Source organism: Otolemur garnettii, unplaced genomic scaffold (genome assembly GCF_000181295.1).
Source record: "Otolemur garnettii isolate 467f Iridium unplaced genomic scaffold, OtoGar3 scaffold00327, whole genome shotgun sequence".
Classification (NCBI taxonomy): Eukaryota; Metazoa; Chordata; class Mammalia; order Primates; family Galagidae; genus Otolemur; species Otolemur garnettii.
Genome location: NW_003852722.1, coordinates 87,024 through 95,859, shown reverse-complemented (window position 1 = coordinate 95,859; position 8,836 = coordinate 87,024).

Genomic DNA, 8,836 nt, shown 5'->3' with positions numbered 1-8,836 from the left:
CCCACAGGACTGGAAAGTGGGAAGGAAGATGAATAATGGCACAGGGTCTAATCCCCTCATGGGCCCAGATACTGTGGGTGAGAGAGAGGAAGGATTTTGCCTGAGGTTTGGATCAAGGAGAAGAAAGGTGTGTGGGGATGGGAAGCAGCTTGTGAGTCTGTCTGTCCCTCTCTCTGACAGGACACCCAGTGAAGCCATATCTCTCCTCTTTCCCACAGGATCCAGCATGGCCCAGATAGTCACTCAGACTCAATCAGAGATGTCTGTGCAAGAGGGAGAGCCGGTGACCCTGCACTGCTCATATGGCGCTATTTATACATATTACAATTTGTACTGGTACAAACGACTTCCCAGTGGGCAGATGGTTTTTGTTATTGCCCAAGGATCTGAGCAGCAAAATGCAAGACAGAATCGCTTCTCTGTGAACTTCCAGAAAGCAGCCAAATTCATCAGTCTCATGATCTCAGACTCACAGCTGGAGGACACTGCAGTGTATTTCTGTGCTGTCACAGAAGCCACAGTGAGACAAGCCATAGGGAGAGGCTTACAAAAACCTCAGAGCTCTGCATCTGTGCAGAAGTGGGGAGGATGGGAAGGTCCAGGATTACAGGAACATGCAGAAAAAATAATTTCTTCTCCACAAGAACAAATATAATGTCCCCCCCCTCACTGTTACACTCCCTGGAGAACATTTCTTTCTGTCTGCCCACTTTGGGTGACTGGAGGAGAGTTTGGAATGACACTCTCCCAGCTGAAATAATTAAGTCCAGTGAGTGGGTTCCAGAACTTAGCTTGGAGCTATGTTTAGACTTAGTGGTGGGAGTGATTGGACATGGGCAAGACCAGGGGGAGGCCAAGGCCAAATTGCCTGGTCATAATTGAGATCCCTGAGTCATTTCCCAGCCCCCCACTTCCATCACTTACTCTAAACAGTCAGTTTCTGGGACAACACACCCCAGCTCAGCTCAGCACCCACACTTTGGCTAGTCTGTTAAAGTGGGTGAGACATCCACCTCTGTAAAAATGTCCCTCTCACACAAGGAAGAAGCCATCAAGCTCTCCATAGGGACTGGGATTTTGGTATTTTTGTTTGTCTGTTTGTCTAAAGAGTCCAGGGTCTTTTGCTGCCTCCCAGGCTGCACTGCAGGGGTAGGATCTGAGCTCGTGGTGGCCTCAAACTTCTGGCTTCAAGTGAGCCTCAGCCTCAGCCCCCCATGCACCTGGACTATAGACATGCAAGTCTAGCTAATTTATTTTTAAGTTTTTTTGAGACAGGGTCTACTCTATTGCCCAGGCTGGTCTTGAGATCATGGCCTCAACTGATCCGTCTGCGTTAGCCTCACCAATGCTATTCAGATTCTACCTTCCTTCTCCTTCACCCCTAAGGCCCAGTGAGTCCCCACCACTTACACATTCAGGCTTGTTACCAAGTTTGTACCAGCCCTTGTTTCTCCTTTCCATCCTTACTCCCAGGGTCTTCATCCAGCTCTTCTCATTTCAACTAATAATTATTCCCCTCATCTCTCTGCCCTCCATTCTGTCCCCTTCAAACATTGTTTTTTACAGCCCCCAAGTGATCTTTCTATAGTAAAAATCAGATCATGCCCACCCCCACTTCCCTGAAGCCCCTTGTCCCACAGAAATGGAGAAATGTGATTATCAGAGTGGAAGTCCATCACAGCAGAGGCCACCTCTGTCTCCTCAGCACCTCCCATGCCTGACAGGGTGAACAGTAACACATCACCTAGCGATGGATTAATCAGTCCCCCGCTTAGCAAGGCAGCCTCATCTGTTACCATATCCCCAACCCCCACCCCTACACTCCCGTCATTTCAGAACATGAAATTGTTTCCTGCACCTGGGCCGTTGTTGGCGCTGTTCCCGCAGCGTGGAATGCCCATCTGCACTTAACCACTCGGGTGTGATAGAGGTCTGCAAGCCTCCCCTCCTTTTCCAGTTCTTTCCTAACTCTTGCCCCAGTAGAACTGACCACTTTCTCCTTTATCTCTCAACAAACTGACACCCTAAGTGTATCATGTATTTCTAATATGGCAAATCTGACACTTTGTGGTATTTATGTGGTTTCACTACCTCCCCACTGAAGTACAAACACTGGTTATCAGGGATAGAGTTTTATTCACTTTGATAGTAACAGTGCCTATAACATCCCTTAGTTCATATGTATGATTTTTTTACGTTATTTTGAATAAAGTTAATTAAAGGTGGAATTTTCATCATTACACATGATAAAGTAAAAAAATGACAATTTTTTTTTATTTTGCCATCTTATCCAGAGTTATGTTAACTCAGGATTCTGAGCTAAGGCAAAAGGCCACAAGGCATGCCAAAAATTAGTAGTAATTACAGCATCATGTTGATAATAATATCAGAGGTAGCTAATCCTCACTGACGACGTGAATGTGCCCTATGGTCTGATAGGTGCATCATAGGTATGATTTCATTTAGTAGTCTGAGCAAATTTATGCTGCAAGTACTACTAATATCCCAATTTAATGAGGAATTAAAGCCCCCAAAAGGTTAACTTGCCTAGAATCACAAGAGTTTGTAGGATTCTTTAACCACTGGACTCTTTGCCTCAAAGAAAAGTGGCAAAATTCTGCAGCATTTCAGTATCACTAATTTAATAGACATATAGGTGTACCATATACATGAACAGTACAGTACCACACATACATTTATAGTCTGTTCTCGCTGTAGGGTAGTAATTGCAAAATGGGAAATATTTCATTTATCTTTCTTAATGATGGCGCCACTGTTATCCTAAATAATCATGACATGCATAGTGCTGCGGGACAGGCCCTGGCAGGACCAGATGGCCCATGTGCCACCATCTGCAGTTATTTATTCACTTACAAGGTCTTTTGTAAGTGACTCTTATTTATTCACTCTTCATTTATTTGTAAGTGACTCTTATTTATTCACTTACAAGGTCTTTGTAAGGACTCTCCATGGCCCATGATGCTGGACAAGGACCCAGTGCACTTTCACAATTTATAAAGTATTGACTAGCTATCAATTTAGTCTAGAGCAGGAATGCTTTGAAGATGTAACCACTTTGAAGTCAGGGGAATATTTTGTAACCTTGAACCTACAGCAGGGGATCTGTTAAATGTATACTATAATGATTGATAATATTGCTAATGTTTGCTTTGGCTACGAGAGTATAAAAATAACAAAGGAAAACAGGAAGGTGAGGCAGTTCTCTGAGGAGATGTCCTCCCTGCTCCAAAATTGCTGACATTTCTGTCAATCAAGTGAAACTATTGATCTCTCATCTGTTTCTCCTTTAATTGGCTTGAGTAACAGGGGCACAGACTCCTTAGTCAGGAAACCTCAGGATGGGAGGAAGAATGAATGACTCCCAAAGACCTTCCCTAGTGATCCTGTGGCATCATTGAAGGTGTTAGCTGGAATGTTCCAAACAGGGGGAAAGCAAAATATAAATGATATTCCCAAAAGGACTTCAGAAAGAATATGTGCATGTTGACTCTTTGAGGCATTTCCAAGGAAGTTGGGGAAATAAAATGAATCGTTTTAATGAGTGCACCGCTGATGCCTGACCTTCTGTATCTGTTTCCCTTTGAACAGGGAAGAGCATGAGAACCAACAGACAGTGGAGCAGAGTCCCCAGTCCCAAGTGTCCAGGAAGGAGAGGTTTCTATTTTTAAGGGAAGTTACAAAAGGCTATTGGTTTTATGCTTCAAACAGAGCACTATGAAAGATCTTGTCCTTGTCATTTTCATATTTCACAGATAAAGCAAAGCAAGAGTGACAGCCCCAATCATTAAGAAGAGCATGTTTAGCTCCCCGCAGGTCACAGACACCAGCATCAGCCCCATAACCAACTTTTTAGCTGTGGTAACTAGGTGAATTATATCCTCATTTTCTCAAAATAGGGAAGAGTGTGAGAAGGCTCTAATGGAATCAGGCATTATGTTTTAGATAAGCTAAACTTTGGATGCACGTTAGAGACCTAGAGGGCTGGGATGAAGTTGAACATTTGGGAATCATCAATGCATAGCTGGTAGTAAAAGCCATGTTCCTGGATGAGATCACTTAGAGAGAGTAGAGAGTATGTGTCTGAGAGCTAAGCCCCGAGATATGCAACATGAAGAGGTCACCAAGAGGATGAGCTAGAAAAGGAGAGTGAGAAGTGGCTTCTGATGGTGAAGGCAAACCCGGAGAGCACAGTGTCCCCAATTCAAGCAAAGAGAGTGTCTCAAGTAGAAAATAACCACAATGTTAAACTTTTCGGAGACATTCCTTAAGATAAGGAATGGTAATAGTCATTGGTTTTATGACTATGAATGTCCTTGGTGACCTTAGCAGAGTGACTGCAGAGGAAGAGTAGGGCTAAAAATGTGTTTGGGATGGGTTTAAGTTAGGGAGGGGTTAGGAAATAGAGATAATGAATTTGGAAAACTTTTTAAAGGAGCTGTGTTCATAAGAAAGACAAGGAACAAAACGACCGTAAACTATTTTACCTCCTAAACCACAAATTCCCGTTCTGAGATGCCATCTTAATAGAATGAGGAGAAATTTGAATCAAACTTTATATTTGAAGAATGTGCCATAAAGCTATTTAGAATGATTAAAAATTAGAAATAAATTTGGGAGCTATTTTCAGTGGAAATTACCCAAAGGTTTCTGCAGCCAGGTGAGGAAGCAAACAAAGTGTAAAACAAAGAAGGACGTAGCTCTGTTTTATTTGGTCTGTGTTACTTGATAGAAAAGTTTGTTTCTTATGTGGTTCATGAGTGCAGAGAAGGTATTAGTGTCCCCCTGTTCCCAGACAAAATCCTTGCTGGAAACTGATCATAAGCTTGCAACACATTTGGGAAAGTGTTGAGATGTTTCCTTTCCTGCAATATGGGCTAACAGTTGATGGTAGAGCTCAGGGAAAAGGAAATTTATCTGCCCATTGAATTAATTATTATGGGAATATAGTTATTCAACACATTTAGTGTGCTTATAAAAGTACAAGTTCGATGTTATTTGACATCGCTCTTTCTGAAAAAAATTTAAGATATTTAATTCTTTAAATAGGAATATGTAACAACATTTCTAATGTTGTTTATGGTAAAGATAAAAATCTAGCATCACATTTTTTCTTAGTCTGGAAGGAAACCATTTCTGGGCTACGTGCAGTCTTCTTACTCTAACCGTTGCCTCGGGCCAACATTTCATCTTATCTCACAGCTCTTCCCAATAAAAACTTTCTCTTTCAGTCCTATTTGAAAATTTTTCATTTGCTAAACTATTCTTGTTTATTATTTTCTGATATTGCCCTGGAAAAGTTCATCCTCCCTGGAATGTGTTTTCTTGCCATCTCCCTCATGGAAAATCCTACGCATCCTTCTGTTGCGGACCAGCGAATCTGTCCACCTGTCACCCAAGTCAATCAATGGAGAAGCAGATGAGAGATCAGCAGTTTCTCTTTTATTTACAGAACAGTACGGGATTCCAGAGTGCAGTGGTGGTATCTCCCCAAAGAACTGCTTTGGCTCCTTTTTCCTTTTGTTACTTTTTATTTTCACAGCAAAAGTAAACATCAGTAATGTCATTAGTTATCACAGTACACTCAAACAGATTCTCCACAGTAGGTTATAATAGCTTCCTATTTTAAAGTGGTTACATGTTGAAAGCATTTTTACTCTAGACTAACTTTATAGTTAGTCAACACTTCACTGAGTGCACAGAGAGCCCTGAGTTCTTGACTGGTAACATAGAGTCCAGTTGCCTAACTTATCAATGACAGTAGCCTGGGAAGTGAATAAACAATCTCCAGATGTCAGCCCATAGGATCATCCTGCAGTCACACCCTGCATGAAAGGGCCATTCAGGTTACAGGGGCTGGTAACACTTCAGGTATATGTCCAAAATCCAATTCCCATGATGTTGCAAGTGATTTCTCTGTTCATCTATGGGGCATTTTACAAGCTCTTTCCTTGTTTGGTTTTAATTATTATTTTTTAATGCTGTTTGCTCCGAGGCAAAACTTAACATTTTTAGTTCTGCACAAATTCATATCATTTTGCAATTCTTAATGTAATATCACTAGAAATCAAACATTCATAGTAAGGAATATTTGATGCCTTAAAGCACACTTTAATCTTGGGAATCCTCTAATTGCTAGTGTTTGTTACAGTGAGCTGAAATTTGTTTTTAAACAAATACTAAGAATTGGCCATAAATTTGCCTTTTACATTGGTGTCAGTAACTACTGTACAACTAGTCATTTATTCATTCAACCATTACTTGGTTAGTGTTTCTTGAATAAAAAAATGATGTAACCATAAAGTTATAATCTACTGGGAGAAATATTCTCATGTCTTTTAGATTATAAGCCTTGTGTACAAGCATCATGCCTCTTATTCTTTTATGTTATCTAATGAAGTATGTAGAGAGGAGAAAACAGAAAACCTCAGATGGGGATTGTGAAAAACATCACTCTGTGTGGATTAAAGGAAGAAGTGAGTGAGTGGTGTCTCTTGTGGGGATATGTAAGGATCAGAGGTTCCCAGAAGTCCCCATGGTTATGGGACTGATGGTGTCTGTGACCTGCAGGGAGGTAAACATGTTCTTCTTAATGATTGGGGCTGTCACTCTTGCTTTATTTTATCTGTGAAATATAAAAATTACTAGGACAGGGTCTTTCATAGCACTGTCAAACCAATAGCCTATGTAACTTCCCTTAATAATAGGAACCTCTCCTTCCTGGACACTTGGGACTGGGACTCTGCTCCACTGTCTGTTGGTTCTCATGCTCTTCCCTGTTCAAAGGGAAACAGATACAGAAGGTCAGGCATCAGCTCTGCACTCATTAAAACGATTCATTTTATTTCCCCAACTTCCTTGGAAATAGCTCAAAGAATCAACATGTATATATTTTAACTTTTTCCTCCAATACCCCTCATTGTCAACAAACCCCATTAGATTTGTTTCCTATTTAAAATAAGAGTCTGATTTCATTTTTCAACTCAATAATGGCATTACATGATGGTGTCCAGTGACAACCACGCATTTCATAGTTCTGTTTCTACCATAGATGGCTGGATGAGGGCAGGAAATTTGCACTGAAGCTGCTGCCAGTTGAAATATGTCTCTGTCTTACAATGTATTTTGCCTTTGCTAGTGGGGACTTCCCCTCAGAAGCCAAAAGCAAAATAATTATCTTTTTATGTGGTACCTTGGAGGCATTCTAGCACCCCAGAACAAAGCACCATTCAGGATGGTTGAGTGTACCTGAATGAAGGAAGAGTGATGGTGGAAAGAGAAATGGAGAAAACAGAAACAGCAGCGTGATATCTGGGTGTCAAACATGCTTTAGAGCACACCGGTTTTAGGAAAGTCTTCATATACTTTCTAGAGTACATTACCACAGGCACTTTGAAGAGTGCTGGTACTCAAACTGAACCCAATCACAGTCACATTTGTCACCAGCAAACTCATGTCTAGAAGGAATATAAGTTATTCCAACATACTCACTGAAAAGTTATCCTCCCAAAAACGGATTAGAGATGCTGTCTTTCTCATACACTCAGTGTCCGTACACAGTTGAGTCTAATTACTGATTTGCTATTCCATTTATGTGACCTGTGTGCCTACACTTAATTTTCACTTAGGAACTGCCTTTCCCTCCTGTTTCTATTCACTTTTCTGCAATAGAAAATGTGCCCTCTTCTTCCACACTTTCACTTAACTATTTCTTCTTTTGACATATGAATGACAGGAAGTTTTTTTCTTAATGTTGTTTATATCATAGCCAGTCTTTTGGCAATAGTATTTGATTTCTTTTAGGTTTTCTGCTATACAATCATCTCCTTTGCGAACCTGCAGATGCTATTTTTACATCTTTCTTTCCAATGTCTGCGCTTCTAATAGTTTTCATCAGGGCTGACTGCATAAGCTGGTGGCTCCAGCACCATGATAACTGGTGGTAGAGGTAATGGGCGTCTTTCCCTTCCTCCTACTTTAATACGAAAGCGTCTTGTGCTTCCTCTTAAGTAGGTGCTTGTTTGAGGTTGTGGCATGTGCATATTTATATTAAAAAACTTGTTATGAATTTCTATTTTTAAGGTTTTTTAACATGAATGTCTGTTACATTTTGTCAAATGCCTTTCCTGAACACTAGAGATTATCATTTCTTCTTAGCTCTTGTGCCGGTTATTAAGGTGCTGACTCTGAGCTGCAAATACTTTACTCTGACACTTTGCTCTCGTAGCAGAATGTGCTGGTCGCTATCAAGCACCGCACCCTAGAGTTAGTTAACATTTACGTGTGTTTTCCTTATCTGCCCAACTGTATACTTAGCATATTCCATTCTATACATTTTCTAAGGAGCCCCACAGGGTTAGGTTGAATGAATGTGTTGAGGTAACAGCACTCGACAGTTATTGTTTACTTACCACAACCTCTGCTTATCATGCTCAGCCAAATCATTAATCATCTTCAACTAGAGAAATGCCAGCTGGTCCTTACCAAGTATTGAAATCACCATATTAGAGACAGGAGAGAAACACTCATTTCAATGTTACTTCCGTTAAGCCACTGGGAAAGTTCCTCCTAGTCTTCCCTAGACAGAATCCTCTTCTCTGGAACATTCCTGATAAGTATCATTATCAATAGACAGAAAAAGGTTTAAAAAATTTTTGCAACTATTTCTGTGGTTTCAGGCTTCATGTGATTTGGGGATCTCTAATTGAATAATAATGATCATAAGATTTCCAGGAAAGTACACCAATTTCCAGACAGCCAGGTTCTCCAGTGACCACCTCAGGTGTCCATTGTTTACTTCTCAGGCATATGTGTAGGA